Source organism: Cupressus sempervirens, chromosome 5 (genome assembly GCF_028749045.1).
Source record: "Cupressus sempervirens isolate cs-2001-9-10 chromosome 5, ASM2874904v1, whole genome shotgun sequence".
Classification (NCBI taxonomy): domain Eukaryota; kingdom Viridiplantae; phylum Streptophyta; class Pinopsida; order Cupressales; family Cupressaceae; genus Cupressus; species Cupressus sempervirens.
Genome location: NC_143122.1, coordinates 971,980,158 through 972,004,679, shown reverse-complemented (window position 1 = coordinate 972,004,679; position 24,522 = coordinate 971,980,158).

Sequence of the window (24,522 nt, the reverse complement as noted above, 5' to 3'; positions counted from 1 at the left end):
CATTCCTCCATTGCCAAAATATATCTTACCTCCAGTTGTTGCTACATCCTCTTCAGATGAGATCACACCTCTAGCTCCTATTGCGCTTACTGACCCTGTTCCAACCACAAATGCTTTAGATTCAGTGCAGCAGGACCCTTTATGTGTTCCTACTCTACCTTCATGGAACAACTTCCTTTCTTCCCTTGCACGCCTATTCATGGAGTCTCACATTGAAGATGTGGGAGACACTCTTGAGGATATTCATCTTCTCTTTGAGGTGAATTATTCATTCATTGACACAGTGACAAATTCATGTACTTTAACATAGCAAGGTACACATGGTCTTCTAGGTGATGACTTCTTGACTGAAATTTCAAGTTTGTTTGTGGAGTCACACACAATAGATTTGGAGGACTTCTTTGATGATTTATTGCTTCTCTTTTCTTAAGACAATCATTCTACAGTTGTTGCAAGGGCTTACTCTATCCCTCATGTCCATTCTCTACATGATAAATCTTTACAAGTTGATGTGATTGTGAGTACTTATGTACAACATCTGTTGGAGGTCTCTTTATAATTTGAGAAGACTATTATTTTTTTGAAATAGTTTCTACATCACTCCTTGTTCGATCTACACTTCTTCTCAATAGTTTTGGAGGAATCCATCATTAGCATCGACACAAGGACACTTGAGCAGGCTTTAGATATACCATTCATCTTAGAGATTCCTTCTCCATATAGGGAACACATCTCCTTTGTACCCTTGCATTTGTTTCTTCCAAAGGGGAGGAACATCATTCAAAGGTCATGGATCAGCTTCTACATTGGAGCATTTCTCACTGGTCGACACACTACTTTTGGGGGGGGAGGGGGGGGACTACCTTGTCTCCTTCTTCTCCTTTTTGGGGGTGACTTTTTCCTCTTAGGGGGTTTTGTCCTTCTCCATTTTTCTCTTGTATATACTGGATGTATGTCCTAATGGGGGGGTCTTGATTACTCCATCCATCATGCATCCCTTTTCATCTCTCTTTTTGGGGGAGGGTTTTTCCCATGAGGTTTTCCCACTTTCTCCACTTTATGAGAGATTGCATTCCATTATGTACATGGGTACCTAACATGGCCTACAAGCTGGGACCCATTATGCATCTTCATCCTAGTTTTCGTAAGCTTAAGGGAATTCTCCTAAGTTGTGGTTAAGTGGGGGTGTTGGTCTGAATACGTATTTACTATTTACACTTACTTAAGTTTACTTAGGTTAATGCATTATTTTTTATTTTTTATTTTTTAGCCACCTAGGAGTATGTGTACTCTTGTGAGTTGTCATGTTGACAACATAGGAGTCCACACCTCCTTTATGCACATGGTGTCTACAACATAGGAGTTAGCACACTAATTAAGCACATGGTGTTTGCAACCTTGTCATTCTTATCCACTCATCTAGAATGATGGATAAGGCATGTGCTTAGTTGTCATGATGCTTATCTTATCTCCTAGTTCTTTCTAGAGACATTCTAGTTGCTTCCTAAGATCCCTTTATATGATGACACTCCTAGTGTGTTTGTATATCATATACTGAATAAAGAAATGTATTAGGACATACTCTTATTAATTGATCATATCCATTTTTGGTCTACAGTTGTGCTTGTGTTTGAGTTCTTAGGTCCTGGATGAATTTTTCCCTTAGAAAAATTCTTATAGATCCTTCGATCTCCTTTATTTCCTTCTTTGCATCTAGAATAATTTTCAATGGATGTTGCAATATTAAGTATGAACTTTTCATACTTTTTAAATGTTTATGGGACCTATTGGTGTTTTTCAACTATTGAATAACAAAGGCTCAATACCAAAATAATAATGCTCACAAATCTAAGGATTAGCTACATCCTATTAACAATTATGCTTGCATATTATCTGGAACCAACTTCAACAAATCCATAACTCGCTTTCTACTCTTTAGGCTCTGCAAAACCAAGGTGGGTATCCCTAACGAATAATCTAGAATGAATGGTGTTTCATTAGAATTCTATTAGTTTCATTCTAATTCTCATCTCATACCTCTAATATGTATATAATTTATTCATTTCTTGTCATTTTCAGATGATATGTATCCCTATAAGCAGATTTGGTCACTATTCTTCTTAGATTTGCAAGTATTTCTAACCACACCAACTAACTAAAGCTAAAATTCTATGTGCAAACAAGTGTTGACCATCTTTGATGCTCTTCAAGCAGTAAAATAAAGGTAATTTTGATTTTAGACTTGATGCTTATTCATGACATACCTATTTTCAGACTAGATTAATTAGATGAGTGCCTATTCCATGGGGATTTAGAGTCTACTCCAATCCATAGATCTAATTTTTTCCATTACAACAAATATTATCAGAAGTTCTTACTAGAATTCATTCTTACAGACATCCTTTCTACAATCATAGCAGTCTCATCAAATTCATTAAACCCTTTACATAATTCTTTGAATCAATAGCAATAATAAATTGACATACAACATAAATCAATTGCATTCACTTGGAAAAGCTTCACTCATACAATATCAAAATAACTAGATAACAACAAAGGAGACAAACTTCAATAAGCACAGATATGGGGACAATTCAATTTTGTATTAATTTTCTTTGAAAATTGTATACAATTGTAGTAAACTTAGAATGACTCTAGAAAGAGACACAAGGATCACACGACATTAATGTATTCATAGAAAATTTGTGGAGAAGATACATCATAAAGTTTTGCTCAATAACTAGACCGAAAACATCCTAAGTATAAAACTAAAATGCATAAGAAATTAGACCCTTCTCTAGCCTTGGAATCTCACTTATATAAGGTGAGATGCAACAAGCTTTAGGCATAGAGAACTAATAGGTGTCCTTTTACAAAAGATATTCACATTTTTCTATCACAAAAAGACAAAATTGTATTTAACAAAAAAACTTATATATCATTACATTATTTTGGTAAGCCCTTTTTCTATTACATCTCTTGGAACAATAAAAACTCTATGATTTGATTCTCTTATCAATCTAAATCTTTGGAGTAAGTGGCTATTAGGATTGAAGTGATATGTCCTCTTTAGTTACCTGCAACCTTACTTTAACTTGGGGGTTCCCCTTGTCTTCATCATTAACTATTAAGGTAACAGTTACATCTAAATCTTCTTCTGCCTTGTCACCTTTTGCCATTTGTTCTGTAGACATGAATTTTTCCTTCCATTTGTTGAAAATAGTGTCTTCAATCCAATCAAAATTTAGGATCTCCCTTTGTATAGTTATTAAATAATTTCCAACTATTTCTATTTCACTGAAGTCTTTTTCAGTGGCACTATAGAATAACTACACTTTAAACAACTCGTCATTGGTTATTGCCCATAATAAATGCCCAGTTTCATTTATAACATTATTCATTCTTTGACAAAATATTTCATCCAATTCCTTTTTCTACTCTTCCTTTTCATTTATTTTATCAACAATTTTAGAACAATAGAAAATAGATCAAACGTTTCAGCTATGTATTTTGACAAACAAATTATCACTCTTTTCTAAAATGAATCTTGTTTGTCATCAAAACCCTCCAACTTATCTAAAAAATCAAAAATCTTCTCTATCTAATGACATGGCAACTAGATGATAGATATGTACATGATAGTAATATCATTATTTCTTTCAATCCACTTCTATACAAGGGGTTTTAATCTATCTTCGTTTCCTTTTAATTCATCTCTAATTGTTGTAATCCTTGCCAACTAATCAAAAAAAAATTCCATTCAATTCTATCCATCAAATACATTATACCCTACCTTATTTTTTCTTCATATTGATTGTTCAACTCTACATGCATTGCATATAATTTATTCTTTTCTTCTTCAACTTCTTCAACAGTGTAGAATTTAGGCCTCTCTAGGGTATCTGGTATCTTAATAATACGAGTTGATTTAAATGGTTCAATGGGTGGCTGGTGGTATACAATTTTGGGTCTACTAGATTCTCCCACCTTTCTTTACCCAAGTTGCTTTTCTATTTGAGATACTTGGTTTTCTAGTAATTGTATCTACTTACCCCTTTCCTCATATACCTTCAAAACCTCTTCAAATCTAGTGTTAAGTTCCAAGAACTTATCCTCTTCTTGTCCAAACACCACATTCCCAAATTTTACTATTTCTGAACCCATTGTAAAAATTTGTTTGCTACTAACTCCACCAGCCCTATATACTATAAGTGCACTAGTATGCTCTACACTAGAGATTTCCTACATTCTAGTTTGTCTCTCTTCTCAATTAACTAGATTACTAGGGCTTGGTGGTCATCACTTAATTTACCTCCCTTGTGGGCCTACAGTATTTCTTCCTCTATTTTATATTTTACATCTTTCTCTTTCCTAATTGAATCAAAAATCATAGCATTAGCTATGTCCCATTCTGGAAAAATTAGGACCCCGGACTCTTTGACTATTTGCCTCCTAGCCTTAGGTGTGAACTGGGAAAAGTTAGTCAAAAATTTGGATTTTACCTCCTGAATAACAGAGTCTAGTTTGCCAGGTTGCTCTGCTTTTATTTTCTCACATGTTTTCTCAAAATTTCCTATATTTTTCCTCTATAAAAATTGTGTAAAAGCCCTAGATTTAACAAAATTTTCAACATTTATAAACTTCTCATAAGCTTGAGCAATAATTTGGTCTATCTCCTTACCTTGATAATCAGCAATTGTAAGGTCCAAGGAGGGTACATGAGGCTCTTGAGGTACTCCACTTTCCAGGTGTGTAGTGGTAACAATGACATCCCATTCTCCACCAGTCTGTCTTAGTTGCTCCCTTAAGGATGCTTCATCATCTATTCAGATTGGGCTTTGCCTTGGAGAGTACTCTTCTACATGAGAAGAGGATCCTTGTTCCAACTTCTACCTCTTTAGGGCACTAGCTATAGATGGGCTCTCTGGCCTTGGTCTTCCATTAGCCAAAACCTGTTGTATGTACTATACCATCACATATCTTGCCCTCTTTTGCAATGTATACTGACTAGAAGCAACTACATTCCTACTATTTATTCCTCTTTGTACTTTTGTAGCTCTGTCTAGATAGGTTTTGGCATATGTAGCCTTTTTCTCATTCATTTTTTGCATTATTGTAGCAAAATTGTACATCAACACATGCATTTTGGCTTCCCAATATTTTTTATCTTTCAAGGGATCATAGGCAAAGTCAAAAGCATTGTTGAATTTTTCTAAATACTATCCACTTTTCTTTCCTAACCTGTTGCTCTTGTAAAGAGAAAATATTCTAGATAATATCCTTAGGAAAATACACTTGTTGTGTCATATAGGCAGCTTTTGTCCTTTCTCTTAAAAGATCATAAAATCCCTCTAGATCAATATATCTTGCATGGGACTCTGCCATGTTGTACCTATTCAAAAATAAATTGAGATTTTTCCATCCCTTTCTTACAAAAACAAAATCATGTGCCTCGGAAGAAAGTACCTTTCTTAGGCAAATCTATTTCATCAATAGTCCCAATTTGCCATAACAATTCTGCTATCTCTATCTTCAAAGGCACATGGAAAGGTAGCGCATGAGGCTTCCCTAGAAGCCATTTACTATGATCACTATAGAAACATTGTATGGGATTATATCCCCCTAGTTATGACTAACCAAAAGTCCCTTTACATGGTCCTTGGGTCTAACCATTCTAACAATGATTGTGGAATCCTAGGGCTATCTCCTCTCAAAAGTAGTCTAAGCCTAGATGCAAAATATCTATCAAATCTCACAAAATTGGCATCTCTAGCATCTGAAGTCATATCAATGCTCCACAATTGAACTAGATTCTTTTCTCCATCTCTTGTCAATTCCAGTTCCATACCTTTAGAGAAAAAGGTAACTCCCTTAAAGAGACATATGTGCATCAGCAATTAGTACCAACAAAAGGGTTTGTTTACCTTTCCTTGTGATATCCCCACCAAACCATTATGAATTTCTTGTGCAAGAAAAGTGGCAAAATCAAGGATATTGCTCATTCCAAATTGTAATGTCTGAGCCATGATAAGAACAATAGAGCCTTTAATATGTTCCTCCTCATCCATCCAAAAATTATGCATAGGGTGAAGTATAATGCATGAGCCCTAGGATTGAAATGTTCCCTTATTAATGGTTCTAGTGTATGAGCTCTAACCAAAGGTAATGTATCAATCCTAGAAAAATGTTGTTGTAGATACATTGTCCCTAGGTATGTTCTTTGTGCATCATACCTTGCCTAAAGGTCATCCATGTCAATGGTCTCATGCATAGCATGGTTAGGGTTAAGACAGTGGGAATTGTTCAAGGAAATCATCATGTACAGCCCTCTTAAGGTAATTAGCTTATCCAAAAAAATTCTTTTGTGGAGGCATCTTGAAAACCCTAAGCTCTACACAACACCAAATTCTTGATTTTTAGAAGTTGCAGAGTACTTACCCGTTGAATTACGCTTCTTTCTTATAGAATTTCTGTTGTAATTGACTTAATCTCTTGTTAAAATTTTGTACCCTAGCTCTTAATACCCTTACACTCTGATAGCTTGTTACTAGTATGTCATGCAATAATGGTGAGATCATGAACTATATCAAGGCATTGAAATCACACGAATGAGCTCTGAGCAACATTAACTTCCATTAGCCATTGTTTCCATATTGCACTTAGATTTGAATCTTATCCATTGATTTCATTAGATTGAACAGCCTTAATTCCAAAAATTAGAATTGCTTTATAGCTTTAAAGATCTTACCATGTGTTGAATAGGTGCTTCCCCACATTGTTTAAATCTCTAGTATTTTGAAATTGTGGGAAAGCGTCAGCGATTGATCTTCCTTCATATCAATGGTCAAGAGAGATAAAGCATTTTCACGAAAATAGGTGAACAGTGTAATATAACTAGCCTAATAAATTTTCCAACCTGGCACATATTTAGCCCATTTTGGTTGAAACTGGTCCCACTCTGCCACATATCACATTAGCACTTCCCAACATTGTCTAAATTTCTTGCACCATAAAATTGTGAGCAAGCACCAACCCTTGATCATGGTTGAATCAACGATCATAGTTTATTATACTTTGATGACACTCAATCAGCTGCATTGACCAATAGAAAATGTCTACGTGAATTAGTTCCTTTTGAAAAAGTTCCACACAATTAGGTCCCTTATTATCTTCTAAGAAAGTGGGTCCCTAACATTACATTCACCACGCTCCAGGATGGAGCTTCCTCACTTTACCTAGCCAATGAGCACTTTCAAAATGCGAGCAAGTGCCAACTATCAATCTGTGAAAGATCAATGATGAAATGATTCACACGTTATTGAAAATTTGAGATGAGGGCAATGACATCATAAATGGCACACTTCACCAGGGCACTTATCCACATTTTTATCTATCATGCAACTTCACCAAGAGAGAAAGTGTTATCTGTTGATTAAGGCAAGATCGACAATCACACCAACTGGTACCTTTATATCACCCAGTTAGCTACCTTGTCCAATAAGATGTCACCCTTTATATGAACATGCTCTAATAAGTTTGAAAATGGCACAGACTACAACATTAATTCTAAGAATCTCCATGCCTATGACATCATTTCCAACTTGGCCTATATGTGTCGTATTCCACAAATGAATACACTCCAATTCAACAAAGTCTTACAACTTGACATGACTCAGCAGCCTCCTCAAATCTTGGTCCCACTATGCCACATGACGCATTGGTGCTTCCCCTCATTGTATAAAATTCAAGCATTTTTTGAATGCGAGTAAGTGCTATCTGTCAATCTTACCAAGATCAATGGTGAATCAGAATCTCTACCCACTAGAATCCAATCAGCCAATGTTGACCAATGAAATACCTACTCTATACTCCAACTCATCTAACAATTGCCAAGGGAAAACTTCATTACTACCATGGGAAAACTTCATTATTTCCTTTTAACAAAGTGGGTCCATGACATCACTATCATTGGTGCTTCCCCTCATTGTATAAAATTCAAGCATTTTTTGAATGCGAGTAAGTGCTATCTGTCAATCTTACCAAGATCAATGGTGAATCAGAATCTCTACCCACTAGAATCCAATCAGCCAATGTTGACCAATGAAATACCTACTCTATACTCCAACTCATCTAACAATTTCCAAGGGAAAACTTCATTACTACCATGGGAAAACTTCATTATTTCCTTTTAACAAAGTGGGTCCATGACATCACTATGTGCTACATGTCTTGTTGGCACTTGCCTGCATTATTTAACTATCATGCATTTTAAAAATGTGAGAAAGTGCCAGCTGTTGATCTTCCTCCAGATCAACTGTGCCACAATCTAAACCTTTTGATAGATTAAAATAGAGGTAATGACATCAGCATAGACACATGTCACTAAGGTGCTTTCCTGCTTTGATTAAAACCCTTGCATCTTGATCAAGTGGTAAAGTGCTGACTGTTGATCTTCCAAAGATCAATAGTGTATAGATGTGATGCCAAAAACTGAACCCACTGTATGACTTGGACAATGATATTTCTAGAAAGTTGCACGTATTTTGACCATAGTGACAGCTCTAAAAAGTTTTGACAAGGTACTGACAAGTCCTAATCTTAGTAGCGCAATTATAACCCAATATCACCAGGTGCTACGTGGCACAAAGGCACTTGCCTGCATTACATAAAAGTTGAGTAGATCCATCTTGTAGGTATGCGCCGACTGTTGATCTAGGAGAGATCAGTAGTTAGCCCAAAACAAACCATCATAGTTAAGATGCTTTGCAAAAAACAAAATAAAATAACCAAGGTTAGTATAAAGGTGGCTAGGGTAAAATTATCGAGAAAGGAATTTTAAAAGATATATGTAGAAAATTTTGAAATGAAATATTTTAAGAAAAACTAAAACCTCTCATGTATATTTGAAATCAAAAAAAAGAAAACCCTACCCTTAGAAACAAGGAGCACAAACGATATTAGGGTAACACAAAATTGAGGGTTTTGGATTTAAGGCAAACAAATCTTGCAACACAACCCTAAAAATTGATTAAGAGGCTGAATTTTCACTGTAATATGCAAAATTTTGAATAAAATTAGGCCAACAGTGTCTCTATCTACAGACAATGAATAAGAAAAATTTATATGAAAGCTCAAAAACTCTAGGGGAAGTAGACCACAAGCTTGAACTTTTAACTACTAACAACTTTGAGAGAGAAACAACCACAAGGAAAAACTATGCACAGGGAACTATACAAGGACTAAAGGACTTACAAATGTACAAAAAACCCTAGACTATTGTTCATGGAAGAAACAAGTATTTTTTCAAGAAAAATACCTCTTCAAGATTGTCCATGAACTGGTAGTTCAAGAATGTTGTCTGACAAATCTTTGAGAAGATAAGAGTCTTCTCCCCATGTATTTTCAATCAAATAGGGACCTAACTAGATAGGTTCAAATTTACCATGTTTTCCTTTATCCTCAATTCTAGAGTTCCACATGAGAACTAAATCTCCATTTCCAAATTTTTTTCTTACTGTCCTTTTGTCATATAATGTCTTAACCTGATTGCAACTTTTGGTTCTTAAGAAATTCTTCTCTCCTAATTTCTAATAATCCTACAAGCTCATCCATCCTTTCTTGCATATCATCAATGATATCCTCATCATACATTTGAATGTAGTTATACAAGCTCATTAGGTTATTATGAGGCATCCTTGCCTAAATTCTATAAACCATATCAAATCGAGCTACTCCAAAGGCTTTCTTCACAGTCACCCTATCAACCCATATTGCTAACTATAGCATGGAATCCCATGCCTTCTTGTTATCATCCAAGGTCCTCTTAATGACTTTTAAGAAGCTCTTATCTGTGGACTCAACTTATCCATTTCTTGGTGGATGATAAGGATAGAATGTTAATCTTGTAATTCCATATTTGTCACAAAGTTTTATGAATTCCTCAGATCTAAAACACATAGCATTCTCTTTTACAATTCTCTGAGGACAACCAAATCTAGAAATAATGTTATTTAGCAAGAAATTGTTGACAACTTTACTAGTTGCATTTCTTGTAGGGACTGCCTCCACCCACTTTGTGAAATAATTAGTAGAAACTAAAATCTAGGAATAGCCAGTGCGAGATTTAGGATAGATCTCACCTATGAAATTCATACCCCATTGCTGAAATGGTGCTTAAACCTCAACTGGCTTTAATGGAGTATTACTTGAAAACTTTAATTTTCTAGCAAACCTTTGAAAGGCATCACATTTCCTAAGCATGACTTGAGCATCTTTAAAAAGAGATGGCCACCAGAATCCAGCTCTCATTACCTTGTGTGCAATGGTCTTGGCCATATAATGTCCTCCATAGACTCCAACATGCATTTTAGTCAAGATTTTTTTTTCTTTTTTTTTATCAATGCACTTCAGTAACACTCCCTCAAAATTTCTCCACCATAAACTACCTTGACAATTATGTACCTGATGGCTTGTAACTTAGTACTCCTCTTCTAATTTTCAATCAAATGGGAAGGGGCTTCCATGTGTTGCAAATAATAGATAACATTAGTATACCATTCATAGTTATCCATATCACATAAATCATATCTCAAGTCATCTACTACTATATTTATCTAATTAGCATCCAAGTAAGATTGAGCCATAAGCTTAGCTAACCCTTGACCTCTTACTAGTTTTGTTATCTATATTTCAATGTTCAATTCTTGGATCCTATTAATCCGCCTACATCTTCTACTTGATACTTCTTGTTGAGAAAAAATGTCATTTACAATAGCACTTGGTACAAGTGCAATTACAATGGCACCTACCAAACAACATCTAAAAGCCTTAACAAACTTTACTAAAGCATATGCTTGTTTCTCATTTATCTCATATTTCAATTCAATAGCCTATAATGACTTACTAAAGAATGTAATTAGTTGTTCATATCCTTCCTCATTCTTTTGTAGTAAGACTATAGCTACAGTATGGAAAGATGCAAAAGAAAATATGTGCATTGGTTTTGTGTAATCTAGAGTCCTAAGGGCTAGATTATTCTTTATAATAGTTTTAATATCTTGAAATTTTTGTGAGGTTTCACCATCCCAATTAATAGTAGCTCCTTTCTTGATCATTTTGGAAATGGTTTTACTAATCTCAGCAAAGTTTGTAAGAAATCTCCTTAGAAAGTTAACTTGCCCAAAGAAGGATTGAATTCCTTTCACACTTTTTGGCTTAAGGACCTTATCAATGGTTGTCACTCTTTTAAGATCTATCTAAAATCCATCCTTTGACATTATATGTCCCAATAACTTTCCTTCAGTTACACCAAATGTACATTTCTTAGGGTTTAATGATACTCCATATTCCAAAGCTTTGATAATGATCTTCTCCAAATGCCTACAATGATCTTCAACCTTTTTGGAATAAGCTGAAAGGTCACCTTGATATACAACCATTAAATTATTGATATACTCATGGAAAACTACGTCCATAGCCCTTTGAAAAGTAGCACCAGCATTAATCAACCCAAATGGCATTCTCACATATACATAAGTTCCCCAAGGAGTTGTGAATGTTGTTTTAAACTGCTCTTCTTCTTTCACCAGAACTTGATTGTACCCTAAGAACCCATCCATCATGGACATAAGCTCAGACCTAGTTACTTACTGCAACATTGCCTCCATGTTTGGCAACCCATAATTATCTTTTAGAGAAGCAATATTTAGATTTTTGAAATCCACAAACAATCTAATATCTCCATTCCTTTTCTTGATGGGTACCAGGTTTGAGACCCAAATGGAATGTCTAATAGGTCTAATTATTCCTCCATCCCTTAACTTCATCAATTCCTCCTACATTTTAGGAGCTAGAGTAGGATTGACTAGTCTCTATTTCTGCCTAAAAGGTTTTACATTATCCTTCAATGGTATGACATGTTGGAAAATATCTTGTCTATAGACCTTTAAGTCATCATAGGACCATGAAAAAACATGTCTATATTTCCTCAGTAAGTCAATTAAAGACTTTCTAATTTTAGCTAACAAATTCTTACTAATATGAACTTTCTTAGGGGCTTCATTAGTACCTAGATTTATCTCTTCTAGCTCTTGAGGTTTATAATCTTTAGCCCTAGGTTTCACCCTATCTTGGTTATCAAACATGTTTTCCAAAACCACTAAACCTTTAGGTACTTTATTAGTCTTTAGTTGGATAACCTCTTGACCAAAAATTGTTTCCTTCCCATCTATGGTTTCAACTAAGTCACTACAATCCAAATATTGACCATGGTATTTATCTTCATTCAAAAAGAAATTAACAATATTTTTGTCATCTTCAAAAACTTGCCAATGTTCAATATTATTTGGTATTGAGGGTGTATTCTAGACCTCAATCTATGAAATTCCTACAAATGATACCACCTATGGTTTAATTTTTATATTTTCTAATAAGTTAGTCATTTTGTTTTGAGTTTTGTCTCTCAATGAAATACCAAATGCATCAAAAAGTTCTATTTGATCCCAGACAGCATTTCTATACTATTTCAATCTTTTATTTTTAGATGCATATGCCCCCTTTATCTGTGAGATAACCAATTCAGACTCACCTATAACATGAAAAAAAATTAATTCCATGGTGGGTAGCAACTTTTAATACTAACAGCAGGGCTTCATATTCAGCTATATTGTTGGTGCATGAAAAGTTTAGGGCGAAGGAGTATCTAAAAGTATCCTTTTTAGGAGAAACAAAGATCACCCCTACCCCTGCACCTTCTTTAGAACTAGCCCCATCAAAAAACATCATCCATAATATTGGTGAATTAGTACAACATCCAACTTCATGTTTGATCTTGGCAGGAAACTTCTCAACTTCTTGGATAATTAGCTCAGCTCTAAATACATTCACACTCATGTCTAAAAAGCAAGTAGCATTTTTGTCAATTTCTTCCCCTACAATATGATTGACTCTTGGCTCTCTATTCACTTTAACAACCTTATCTCCTATATCGAAAGTTGCATAAGTCAAGTCACATTGTAAACTACTGCCCATAGCAGCACTTCATTTCTTAGAGGGGAAACATTCCATAATGAGGTGGAATATCAACTACAAGGATTGACATGGTCAGTTCTACCTCAGGGTATGCAGCTAGCCTAAATGGTAAAGTATTTATAGTACCTATAACTAGGACTTCTCTAGCATCCATACCTCTACATCTGGCTTACTTAGTATCTACTTTCAACCCTAAGGCTTCCATTACTATTAAAGACATGATGGTGATATAAGATCCTAAATCTATCATACAATTTTTTAAGGTTTTTCCCTTTATAATGAGACTAAGAAAGAATGGGTCAATATCTTCTATATATGCTACTAATGAATCATCTAGGAACATTTGGGGGATTTGAGACATAATACCATTATCTTCCACTACCAATGGGGTTTTCTAAATGGCATTTTTTTTTACATTGTTGTTACTGCTTCCTATCCCTCCCAACCATGACAAGGCTTTGCTCTTATGCTCTTCAATTATAAATAGTTCAAATAAGGGTACTTTAATAGTAATTTATGACAATGTGGATATCATATCAATAGGATCAGATATAATGGGTTTCACAGTCATACCTAGAGTAGGAATCTTTTGAGCATTAGGAACTATGATTTTCTTGAAAGCATCAAATCCTTATCCCTTTTCTTGTACAATTGCTTTTGTTGTCTCATTTGTTTGAAATTGAACTTTCTTCTTGGGTTCCCACTTCTTGGTTTTAATATCTTTAGATTTAACTATCTCTACATTAGCCTTCTTGTCTTCATCCTTCATCTTATGTGTAATATCCTTAATGAATATACCAGAAGGCTTCCCAATATCATTGTTGACTATTTGGTTTCTCCAATTATAATTGCTATGTACTTGGGAAATAATCTCTATAGTGATCCTATCAATCTCCTCTTTAGAAGACATTCTTAAATTTACATGACCAACTTCAGAAGATGTAGCACATACTTGATCTTCATCATACCCTTCATTACCTAAGAACACTTTTTGATGGTGTAGCTAATAGGAAATTCTCTTATTTTCAAGATCACTTTTATTCTCTTCCAAATCAAAATCCATACAATCACTACACATGCTAACCATGTTACAACTTACATTGTCATGGCTCTTTTCTTCTTCTTCCTCTTCATTTTGCACACTATGACTTGAACCAAATGACTGAGCAACTACACAATACACTAAAGAGTGAGGTGATTGACAAATGATACACCATGAACATCCTCATTCATATTAACAAAAAAAAATTGCAAAGGGTCTGGTGTACCCTTGTCTTTTACATTTTGGGTTTGTCTAGGAATTGGCTTACCATCCTTCCATTGAGTGGTATAAGGGTAATTCTTCATTGTGGTATAATCAGCAATTGTAAGGTCCAAGGAGAGTATAAGAGGCTCTTGAGATACTCCACTTTCCAGGTCTATAGTGGTAACAATGACATCCCCTTCTCCAGCAATATATCTCAGTTGCTCCCTTAAGAATGCTTCATCATCTATTTGGATTGGGATTTGGGTTGGGGAGTACTCTTCTACACAAGAAGAGGATCCTTGTTCCAACTTATGCCTCTTTGGGGCACTAGTTATAGATGGGCTCTCTAGCCTTGGTCTTCCATGAGGGGGAACCTATTGTATGTCTTGCACCATCACATATCCTGCCCTCTTTTGCAATGTATACTGACCAAGAGCAACTACATTGATGTTGTTTATTCTTCTTTATATTTCTTCAGCTCTATCCGGATAGGTTTTGGCATATGTAGCCTTTATTGCATTCATTGTTTGCATTATTGCAGCAAAATTGTTCATCAACACATGCATTTTGGCTCCCTAGTATTTTTTATCTTTCAAGGGATCATAGGTAGAGTCAAAAGCATTGATGAATTCCAAAGTTTTGTTGAATACCATCCAGTTTTCTTTCCTAACCTCCTGCTCTCATAAAGAGAAAATATTCTAGATAATATCGTCAGGAAAATACACCTACTGTGTCATATGGGCAATTTTTGTCCTTTCTCTTAAAAGATTATAAAATCCCTCTAGATCAATATATCTTGCATGGGACTCTGCCATGTTGTACCTATTCAGAGATAAATTGAGATTTTTCCATCCCTTTCTTACAAGAACAAAATCATGTGCCATAGTAACAACTGGGAAGAAAGTACCTTTCTTAGGTAAATCTATTTCATCAATAGTCCCAATTTCCATAACAATTCTGCTATCCCTATCTTCAAAGGCACATATAAAAGTAGCACACGAGGCTTCCCCAGAAAGCCATATACTCTGATCACTGTAGAAATATTGTATGGGATTATATCCCCCTAGTTATAAATAACCAAAAACCCCTTTACATGGTCCTTGGTTCTAACCAATTCTAACAATGATTGTGGAATCCTAGGGCTATCTCCTCTCAAAAGTAGTCTAAGCCTAGATGCAAAATATTTTTTCAAATCTCACAAAACTAGCATCTTTGGCCTCTAAAGTCATATCAATGCTCCACAATTGAATTGGATTCTTTTCTCCATCTCTTGTCAATTCTAGTTCCATACCTTTAGAGAAAAAGGTAACTCCCTTAAAGAGACATATGTGCATGAGCAATGAGTACCAACAAAAGGGTTTGTTTACCTTTCGTTGTGATATCCCCATCAAACCATTATGAATTTCTTATGCAAGAAAAGTGGCAAAATCAAGAATACTACTCATTCCAAATTTTAATGTCTGAGCCATGATAAGAACAATAGAGCCTTTAATGTGTTCCCACTCATCCATCCCAAAAAAATTTGCATAGGATGAAGTATAATGCTTGAGCCCTAGGATTGAAATTTTTCCTCATTAATGGTTCTAGATTATGTGTTGTAACCAAAGGTAATGTACCAATCGTAGCAAAATGTTGTGGCAGAGGCACTATCCTTAGGTATGTTCTCTGTCCATCATACCTTGCCTGAATGTCATCCATGTCAATGGTCTCATGCATAGCATAGTTAGGGTTAAGATTGAACACTTCCCTAATTAGTTCAGGAGAAACCTTAAAAAGATTATCTCCAGCATAATTCTTCACAAATCTAGTAATATGATCATACTTTTTAGCCAAATCAGCAAGTAGATCACTGTCAAAGAAAACCCCAAGTACTACTAACTTTCCATTACCAAATTCCCAAACATTGCTCAAAGGGGTGTTGAGGTTTCTCTTAGTAAACCATTTTTTAAACAATTATAAACCTCCCATAGAAACCTTGGTGTCTCTTACCCAATTAGATCTGTCATAAAAACCTCCTACTATGACTAACCTAGGGTTCTTTGGAATAAGCTCTCTCCCCTTAGTTATTTCATTTATAGACAGTGGGAGTTATTCAAGGAAATCATCATGTATAGCCCTCTTAAGGTAATCAACTTGTCCAAAAAATTCCTTTCGTGGAGGCATCTTGAAAACCCTAAGCTCTACACAACACCAAATTCTTGATTTTCAGAAGTTTCTAAGTACTTACCCACTAAATTACGCTTCTTTCTTGTAGAATTTTTGTTGTAATTGACTAAATCTCGTCATAAAATTATGTGCCCTAGCTCTAAAAACCCTTATGCTATGATAGCCTATTACTAGTATGTGATTCAATAATGGTGAGATTGTGAACTATATCAGGACATTGAAATCACATGAATGAGCTCTAAGAAATATTAACTTCCATTAGCCGTTATTTCCATATTGCACTTAGATTTTAATCTTATCCATTGATTTCATTAGATCAGATGGCCTTAATTTAAAAAAGTAGAATTGCTTTATAGCTTTAAATATCTTGCCACATGTTGAATAGGCACTTCCCTACATTGTTTAAATCTATAGTACTTTGAAATTTCAGGCAAGTGCCAGCTATTGATCTTCCTTCAGATCAACGGTCAAGAGAAATAAAGCATTTTCGTGGCAACAAGGGAAAAGTGTAATACAACTGACCTAATAAATTTTCCAACCTAGCACATATTTTGCCCACTTTGGTAACAATTGGTCCCACTCTGCCACATGTCATGTTAGTGCTTCCCTACATTGTCTAAACTTCTTGCACCTTAAAAATGTGAGCAAGCGCCAACCCTTGATCATGGTTGAATCAACGATCACAATTGATTGTACTTTAATGAAACTCAGTCAGTTGCATTAACCAATATAAAATCTCCACATGAATTAGTGCCTTCTAAAAAATTTCCATGCAAGTGGGTCTCTTATTATCTTCTAAGAAAGTGGGTCCCTGATGTCACATTTTCCACACATCAAGATGGCACTTCCTTGCTTTACCTAACCAGTGAGCACTTTCAAAATGTGGTCAAGCACCAGTTATCGATCTATGAAAGATCAATGGTGACATGATTCATAACCTATTGATAGTCTAACATGAGGGCAATGACATCATAAAGGACACATGTCACTAGGGCGCTTACTCACATTTTTATCTATCATGCAACTTCACCAAGCAAGAAAACACTATCCATTGATTAAGACAAGATCAACGATCACACCAACTTGTACCCTTATATCACCCAGTCAGCTACCTTGTCCAATAAGATGTCACCCTTTGTATGAACATGCTCTGACAAGTTTGACAATGGCACAAATTGCAACATTAATTTTGAGAATCTCTGCACCTATGACTTCATTTCCAACTTTGCCTATATGTGTCATATTCCACCAATGAATACATTCCAATTCAGAAATGCCTTACAACCTGACGTGACTCAGTAACCTCCTCAAATCTTGGTCCCACTATGCCATACAGTGCATTTTGGTGCTTCCCTGCATTGTATAAATTTTGTGCATTTTCTAAATGCGAGTAAGTGTTATCCATCAATCTTACCAAGATCGATGGTGAATTAGAATCTCTACCCACTAGGATCCAATTAGCCAATGTTGACCAATGAAATACCTACTCTATACTCTAGCTCATCTGAAAATTGCCACGGGAAAACTTCATTACTACCTTCTAACAAAGTGGGTCCATGACATCACTATGTGGTACGTGTCTTATTGGCACTTACCTACATTATTTAACTTTTGTGCATTTTCAAAATGCAGGGAAGTGTCAGCTATTGATCTTCCTCCAGATCAATGGTGGCACAATCTAAACCTTTTGATAGATTAAAATAGAGGTAATGACTAGCATGGACACCTATCACCAAGGTGCTTTCCCACTTGGTTTAAAACCCTTTCATTTTGTTCAAGCAATAAAGTGCTCTCCATTGATCTTCCAAAGATCAATGTCATACAGATGTGATGCCAAAAAGTGAACTTAGTATGTGACAACTCTAAAAAGTTCTGACAAGGTACTAATAAGTTCTAGTCTTAGTAGCATAGTTATAACCCAATATTGCTAGGTGCTACATGGCACAAAGGTGCTTGCCCGCATTACATAAATGTTGAGCAGATCCATCTTGCAGGTATGCACCCACAGTTGATCTAGGAGAGATCAAGAGTTATCCCAAAACAAACCATCATAGTTAAGATACTTTGCAAAAACCAAAATAAAAAAACCAAGGTTAGGATAAAGGTGATTTGGGTAAAATGATCAAGAAAAGAATTTTAAAAGATGTACACACAAAAAATTGAAATAAAATATTTTATGAAAAACTAAAACCTCCTGCATATATTTGAAATCAAACAAAAGAAAACCCTACCCTTGGAAACAAGGAGCACAAATAATATTAGGGTAACATAAAATTGAGGGTTTTTTATTTAAGGAAAAAAAATCTTGCAACACAACCCTAAAAATTGATTAAGCGGCTGAATTTTCACTGTAATATGCAAAAATTTTGAATGGTGAAAAATCAGGCCAACAGGACCTTGCATAAATTTTAATGAATGAATGATTAGTGGTATATAATCTATATGCAATTATCTTTTTATTGTATTGCACAATTATTTTAAAGAACATTATTCCCTTATCTTTGAAATTAAACATCATCCTCATATTTACTTAGATTTACCATATGGAGATGAGTGGTGGATTCATATTTGCCCTTCTAATATAGGTCTTGACTGTAGGTATGCATTAATTAAGGGCAATCCTATATGTTCCTTTAATCCCCCCCCCCCCCCCCCCCCACCTTAATGGACCTCAATTCAATGCATGATCATTCCTCTTTTGTGTGTTTTAGTGATAGTTATGTTCCTTTCATTAATAATGCCACTATTTGGGATGAATCTCTTGATGCTAATATTGACTATTCTCTTCCTCACAAAAGAGTTAACATGATTGATACCTTCTCCTTTCATGTTTCTTCTTCTCCTAATATATATCCTTCTCTTAGTGATATTTTAGAGAAAGAGGAAGAAATTATAAATACCTTTATGAATATGATATTGCCTTCATTTGATTTTCCTAGTAGAGATGCATTATTAATGGACAACCATAATCTCTATTCTCAAGATTCTTTGGAAGAAGATGATAATGGTTATCATGCTCTCTCTTTTAGTGATAAGTCTATGGAGAATCAAGATCTTGATCAAGTTAATCTCCCTCCACCTATTTTCACTCTCAAGGGTTACCCTTCATCAAATAAACCCCTCACCAACCTTAAGGGTTGTCCTTCCATAACTCTTAAAGGGGAAACTAGTAATTCTAAGGATTATCATATGGTGTCTCACACCTATTGTACAAGAAATAATCCTCAACCTTCTCAACATGTTCGTCCACCTTCTCAACCCATTCTTTTGTTAGCATGAATAATGATGGTACTACATTGGGGGAGTATCTAGAGCATTGGAGAGTATTGATATGTTGCATTCATTAGTGTGCTTGTCATTGATGTCAACATAGCATTGTTTCTATAAAGATTAGTGGAGTAGCAGACAAAGATCTTGATGGTACAGATAATGGTTTGATTGTCTAGTCATACACAATTATGGGCATGTACAACACAATTTCTTGATAGTAGCAGACAAAGATCTTGATGGTACAGATAATGGTTTGATTGTCTAGTCATGCATGATTATGGGCATGTACAACACAATTTCTTGACAATGTGGTTAAGTGCATAGAGTCTAAGTCAATGACGTATAGAAGTTGTACCTAATTTACAAAGAGCAGCTCAAAGAAAGAGTATTGGGAAAGTAGTTCCTAATTATTATTGTCTATATTACATTCTAGATGTAATGAAATGATGTGCAGTCAGGAAGTGATAAAGGACAATCATATGATGATGTCAATGAGTGTGCAAGTTTTAGTATCGCATGTGTGAAGTTTTGTATAGACTATGAGCCAAGAATGCAATTAGAATTATAATTTAATTAATTATCTTATTTTAATTAATTGGAAAATCCTCAAGGCTAACTCAAGGAATTATTATGAAGATATGGTATAACAGAAAGATGTTTTCCTTGATTGTAAGATGTGAGATAGAGAATGATATGTATTGAGATCGTTGTTGAAGTGCAAATTGTGAAAAGAAGTAGAGTGCTTACTGAATGCATGTAAGCGATCCAAGGGATTATTAGATGCACAGTTCAAGATCCAGTTACAAGATCTCAAGGAGCAAAAGTCTAGCTGATAGGATAGAGACAAAGGAAGAAAGTATAAATTATATTCTATTATTCTGCAAGGAATAATATAGAGATCATTTGGATAGTGGGTTCATTGGTCTTGCCCTTGAAGCCATTTAGGCAGTGGGTCCAATTGTCTTCCACAACTCCTAACAGGGTTGGCACAACTCCTAATTGGGTTGGAATCTCCTAATAAAGATTCAAAGTTTCCTAAAAATGACTCATATGTACTAAATGTTGTAATAGACTCTTAATAGGGTCTATCCTCTAACAAGGAATATTTATATTAGTACATCATCTTCTAGGTACCATCCCCACTTTGGTTTTTCCTCTAATCAAGGGTTTTCTTAGATAACATATCTGGTGTTATTGTGTATGAGTATCTTATTATGGTTTTAGTATGAAATTTGGAAATCTTTAGAGTCTACTTTTGAAGGTGATGATCATGCAAAAAGAATGAGATTATAGAATTGGATATGCACATTTCAAGATGCTAGAATGATGGAAGATGAATATGTAAGAAGCTATATTGGTAGAATATCAAAAATGGTTGTAGATATTTGATCTCATGGTGGAACCAAGGAAGATGATGAAGTCATATGGAAGATCTTGGAAAGTTTGACACCATCATTCAAGCCAATAGCACAGATGATTTAGCTAGTGATGCTTTGCACTAAGGATTTCACTAAGGAAACATTACTTGGAAGATTTGAATTAGTAGAAGCAGATATGAGATAATCTAGAGAACTTGCAAGAGTCAAAAAAACCTTTAGTGCCCTAAACATTTGACCTAATTTGATAAGGAGTACAAGTAGCCATGGAGATTTTGTTGGTATCAGCAAAGTTGATGAAAACAAGAAAATTGAGGAAGGAATAGCTCTTCTGGTGTGAAGAGAATTTGATGGTAAGAAAATATTTAAATGTTGGATTTGTAATAAATTTGGTCATTATGCATCAAAATGTCCTAAAAGAGATAAAAATTATAAAATGAGATTTAACCCTAGAAGAGATAGAGATAGAAATTGTTTATATGCAAATGACGATGAAGAATCTGATGAGAAAGGTCAAAGTGAGAGTGATGATGGATTAGGATTTGTGGCTATCAAGGAAGATGATATTGATAGAGAAATTAGAGAAGGAATTTCTCTAGTGACCTAAGTGGAAAAAAAATCTAATTGGATAATTTTAGTGGTTGTTCACATCACATGACTAGTGATATGAATAAGTTTGTTAGGTTCAAGAATCATGAGGAGGTATTATTAGAGTTGGTAATAATGTGGCCTATCATATAATAGGAATTGGATCCATTACTCTTGATGGTAAAACTAACATTGATGTTGTCTATTTTGTTGATGGATTGAAGCATAACTTGTTGAGTGTTGGACAATTGGTGGACAAAGGTTATCAATTGTAGTTTACTAAGAAGACCTGTACTATCAAAGACAAAGACAAAGACAAAGACAATAAGTGTATCACCTATTCTAGTAGTGCATATTGAAAACTAACTATTAAATGAAAGCTTTAACACAACTAAAGTAGTTAACACTTAAGATAGGACCAATTTTTTATCACCACAAAAGGAAGCAAACCAAGAATTGTAGGCTCCTAATGGTGTAACATCATGATGCAATGGATTTGTCCCTAATTTAAAATGTGTATGCTCACAATATATGCTCAAGCTTTAGATGGATGGATGGAGTGAATGAAGCAAGGTTTCAACAATGGATTCATGGAGTGATTCCAACATTATAATGGTATTTTGGTAGTTTATGAGCTCTCAAAATAGCATTATAACTTTGCATGGAAGGTGGATTATTTTAGTGAAGGAAGGAGGTTCAATTTATAGGCCAAGGGTTGGAGAAATGGAGGGTCAAGATGTCAAGATGATGAGATGGTGAGGGAGGGTCAGGATGCACTCAAAAGGGGGCACATGGATTGTGCTTGTTTAGCACCAATGGGGAGGTGACAAGTGTCACAAGGAGGATGAATGTGAGAGGATAGGATATGGGTTAGTGCAAGGCTTGATGAGGGTGGTTGAGTATGTAAGAGTCATGTAACAGATGCAAGAGAGGATGGGAGAGGTGTAAGAGTCATAAATGTTGGAGGGCGAGGGGAGAAGATATTTGTTGACTTTGGGTTGGGTTAGAAAGTCTTAACCCATGTTTATGGTTGTGCACGTGATTAGAAGAGGGATTAGGATTAGCTTAGAAGAGGGGTTAGGGGATGAGTGATTTGGCTTTGATGGGATGGGTTAGTTAGGTAGCTAAGTGAGGTTAGTATGGGTGAATGGGTTGGATTAGGGGTTAGGATAGGGTTTAGGAAAGCTTTTTGGATTTTAGATATTTTATTAATTTTTTTATTCAATAAAATGGGAGTATGGGATTAAATTTAATAGATTTTATGATTTATTCAATTTAATAGAGGAATTGGGATTTAATTGATAAATTGATTTTGCATGATCATTTGATTTTATCAATTGGACTATAGTTAATTAAATTAATTAATTAACTAGGGGATGACAATTAATTAATTAATATTTAATTAATAATGTCCTAGGAGATGACTAAATATGATTACCTAGTGATGTAATCAAATTTAGGTGTCTACAATAAGATGATTGGAACTAACACTAGATCCAGAGGTAATGTATTTTAGTTGAATCCTACTGAGATGACATGTTTGGTAGCTAAAGTGGATAACAGTTGGTTGTGGCATAGAAGATTCTGTCACATAAACTTTGATAACATTGTGAAGGTTACTAGCACTTTTGCAGTCAAAGATTTACCTAAGATTGTCAAGCCTACTAATGTTGCGTGTAAGGAATGTATTTTGGCTAAGCAAAAGAAAGTATCATTCCCTAGCAAGAATTTCACTACCACAAAGAAGCTGGAGATCATTCACATAGATCTGAGTGGTCCCTCTAGAACAAGAGGATTCTATGGTGAAAGGTATTTTATGATTTTTGTTGATGATTTTACTAGAATGATGTGGGTAGCATTTCTTAATGAAAAATTTGAAACTTTTGAGAAGTTTAAGATATTTAAGAATAGAGTTGAGAATGAATCTATTGCTAATATTAAGGGTTTGAGATCTGATAGAGGGGGAGAATTCACCTCTAGAGAATTTAACATGTTTTGTGAAGAAAATGAAATCAAGAGACAACTATTTGCACCTAGAACACCTAAGAAAAATGGGATTGTTGAGAGAAGAAATAAATCTTTAGTAGAGGTAGCTAGAGTGATGCTATTTGAGAATGATGTTTCTAAGACATTCTGGAGAGAAATGGTGAATACAACAGTATATATTCTAAACAAAGTTTAGATCAGAAAATGTATGGACAAGACACCTTATGAGCTATGGTTTGGTCATTCACCATCAGTCAAATATTTTAGGATATTTGAGAGAAAATGTTATATTAAGAGAGATGATGACATTGGTAAGTTTGATCCAAGAAGTGATGAAGATAAGTTTCTTGGCTACTCTTTGAAAAGTAAGGCTTATAGATGTTTCAACTATAGAACTAAGGAAATAGTTGAATGTGCACATGTAAGAATTGATGAGAAGTTTGGAACTAAAGAAAAGATGGTAGATTATAATTCTAATGAAGAAGAGGATAACTCTAGAATTGTTAGATAGAATGCTAAAGTTTTCTTTAAGGCAAATAATAACTTGCAAAATGATGTGCTAACTTTTGATCATAGTAGAGAATAGAGTTATGAACCTAGAGAAGAAATAAGAGTTGAGATGTCGACTCCTACCCCAAATAGAAATTTGACAAGGAATCACCCTCTTGATTAGGTAATTGGAAGTAAAGAAAAAGGCATTATGACAAGGAAGAAAGTAAATGAGGGAATTTTTTTGATATCTCAAGTTAAACACAAGTGCGTAGATGAAGCAATCAAAGATAATCATTGGATCTAAGAAATGAAGGAAGAATTGGATTAGATAATAAAGAATGATACACAATAGTTAGTTCCTAGACTAAA